The sequence below is a fragment of the Hordeum vulgare genome, chromosome 5H (genome assembly GCF_904849725.1).
Source record: "Hordeum vulgare subsp. vulgare chromosome 5H, MorexV3_pseudomolecules_assembly, whole genome shotgun sequence".
NCBI classification, from domain to species: Eukaryota; Viridiplantae; Streptophyta; class Magnoliopsida; order Poales; family Poaceae; genus Hordeum; species Hordeum vulgare.
Window position 1 is genome coordinate 7,691,906 of NC_058522.1, and position 3,168 is coordinate 7,695,073.

Here is a 3,168-nt window from a genome sequence, read left to right on the forward strand (position 1 = left end):
TCGTGCAAGAGCATATGAGCTCGGGTTTAATTTTCAGTACCGTATGAGCACGTCCTTTTTTCCTTTTAATAAATGCATTTGTTTTTCCTTTTGTTGCCTGCTATTGCAGGCTGAACGCGACCGAACAATATTTGGCACGACCATTTTGCCTCATGTCGATCATTTTGAAACCAGCGTTTTGTTTTTTTCTACGACATAAGAATGAGGTAACACGCGGTATTGGTTTTGGACCTGCTGCCTGCTGCCTGCTGGTGCCCTTGGGCTGGGCCACGGGACAAAGTCTTGGTCAACCACACACCCAACCAACACTGACCACGACTCGCCATGGTACGTGTACTTGGCAGGACTAGTAAACATGCACGTGCAAATGCACGTCTCAACTGATATACAAATATATGTTAAAATTAACATGAATAAAAAAATAGTCATTAAGAGGATCTCCAAGTTCAACAACCACAAGCAAAAACTTAGAATGAACAAAACACTTGACTCCACCGAAAAACAAACACTTGACTTCTTATTCATTTAAGATCTATATGCCTTGTTTGATCAAAATTTGACAAAAAACGGGCTGAATTAAATTTAATGGCCTTTTCAAATGTATATAAACTTTACCTAAAATTATCAGTATTATATTAGATAAAAAAATGGCATCATGTAGGCATGGGTACTCGATATGTTCAAAAATCAAATAATCCAATCCACACTTAATCAGGTCTCACATTACAAATCGTCACATAAATTTAAAGAAAGAGATTTGTAGTTTGATCTGCCCTCTCTTCCTTCTTAAACCAAATAGTCGATCCACACTTAACCCTAGTGCAAATATATGTTCAAATTAACATGAATAGAAAGATAGTTTGGTCGCACCTAAAATATTACAAATCAAGAAAACATTTCCGGGTAACATCACATGCATGGAGACAAAAAATACACTATTATCTTAGCATTTTCTAATACTGCTAATCATTGCTCGTGCGACGGGATGCTTGCACTTTGGGTTCCCCACCTGCACGGCTTCATTCGCAATAGAGAACTCTTTGGGCAGAGAAGATCAGAAAGATACATGCTGATGTACAACATTTCTAACACCCGGGAATCGATCAGCCCAGCGCCTATAACCTGCAACCAGTACAAAAGGGAAGTTAGATAATGCTGTTTCAAATCACAGATCACACACATCGAATGAGTGTCGCGTTCTCTTCCTCTTTCATTTGTAAGTTCGACGGGTTACTGTGTTTACCTGATGCAATGATTTGCTTTTGGTTAAGCTGTTCACTATCGTCGTCAGGGATATCCTGTAGGCCAAATTCAGAAAGCCAACATCAAACAAACACATCCAGAATTAGAAAAGGAAGCAAACGCATGCGGGAGGAGAAAAATCTCACTTAAGAGATGATGGCATTATTACCTGATGCAAGCTTCTGGCAATGAGGTCAGACAATCTCCCAAGGGTCTTGGGGTCAAAACCTGAGCAGCTCAAGAGAAACTCTTATGATGTCAACTCCATCACCATCGTGCATAAGCTGGCGGCTGTCATGATGACTGATGAAGCATCTGTTGTTCCTATAAGCTCACACATTCATACTTAATGATCAGCTCACATTCAAGAAAAAAGAGAGCTACCGGTCAACCCGTGAAGAGAATCAACATGAAAATGAGTATCAATATTTAGCATGATATTTATGTCTGGATTAGTTCATTTCTCCTTGGTTAGTGAATATCTCTACCAGAGATAGATCCTCGTATCCTGCTATAGGACTACATGTAAGAGATGCCAGATATGCCAACAGGCAGATATTCAAGCAGCTATAAAATTATTGCCATGATCATGGTTCAGAAACCAGTGCCAGGTTTCAATCAAAATTGATCCATATATGATTTGACGTGTTTCTAAAAGGGTGCTGGTTTACGACATTAATGACACCATTTGACCGTCAGTGTTTGCAGTGATGTGTATTTGTATTACTTAGACATCAAAACTTCAACAACTCATCTGTAACAATTTGAAAAATAAAGAACAAACGTAAACTGACCCAGCAGCGGTTTTGAGATTAAAGCAGTTTTTTGAACCTTTGCCAGGACAACCAATGTGCACTTTGACAACTATGCACAGACCAACAGAGGGAAGTAATTTCTGAAGTATGTCTGATTCCAGTTACAATGTTGAGTATATAACAAGATGCAGATATCCAGAGGCAATCGTCTCTTCCCAGATTTTAGTAACAGAATTTGTCACGCTCACTAAGAGGGCAGCCTGGTGCACGTAGCTCCCACTTGCACAGGCTCCGACCACTTTGGGTCCTTTGTACGCAGCCTTTCCCTGCATTTCTGCAAGAGGCTGTTTCCAGGACTCGAACCCGTGACCTCATGGTCACAAGGATTTCACAAGGATTTGTCACGCTTACTAAATTCAGGTAAAATAAATGAAAGAATCAGACATTTTGAAATGCCTACAACTGAGAGACACCCTAGAAACAATATGTAAGTATATCCTTTTCAGCTTATGTAAAGAAATTAGGAGCAGAATGTACCAGCCCATGCAATAAGTGCTTGCAAGAGGCGGTTGAATCAAGGCTCCATTTGAATAGGATAATATGAATGAACGTAATGATCCAAGGTGGAGCTTACCAAGTATAGATATTATGTAGTGCATACAAGCGGTAGCACACCAAACACCAAAAGCTGCAATTAGAAACATACAATGTTAATCCAAAAAAGTTATCTTGTGTACAAGCACCAAACCAAGAATCCAAAGTTCAGAGAGCAAACCTATGTTAGCCCTCCAAGACATCTCTGTACACTATGTTCTTGGTGCTTTTACCCGTTTGATCTATTTCTTTATTTGGCTTTGCTAGAACCCGAGTTGTCTGCCTTGACACACCCCTTGACAGTGCAACATAAAGATGTCCGTGCGAGAATACAGGCCCCGGAAGGTAAATACCAACAATTGGGATGGTTTGCCCCTGGGCTTTGTTTATCGTCATAGCAAAACTCAGACGAATAGGGAACTGCTTCCTCTTAAACTTGAAAGGAAGTGAAATATCCTCTGAGGGGGCCATCGGGATCCTAGGGATGAACACTCTCTTTCCAGCATGTTGTCCACCAACAATCTCGGCGTCGATTGCGTTATTTTGGAACACTCTAATCATCAATCTCGTTTCGTTG

The 3,168-nt window shown here is 40.4% G+C and overlaps 1 long non-coding RNA gene across 1 annotated transcript; it reads right to left on the bottom strand.

The window, feature by feature from the left end:
• Positions 1 to 1,072: 1,072 nt before the first annotated feature.
• LOC123397764 lies at positions 1,073 to 1,514 on the bottom strand. Its single transcript, XR_006610024.1, has 3 exons — positions 1,412 to 1,514; positions 1,244 to 1,298; positions 1,073 to 1,122 (listed from the first exon to the last, which is right to left on the bottom strand). It is a non-coding gene; the product is annotated as an uncharacterized LOC123397764 (long non-coding RNA).
• Between the last annotated feature and the right edge of the window lie 1,654 nt (positions 1,515 to 3,168).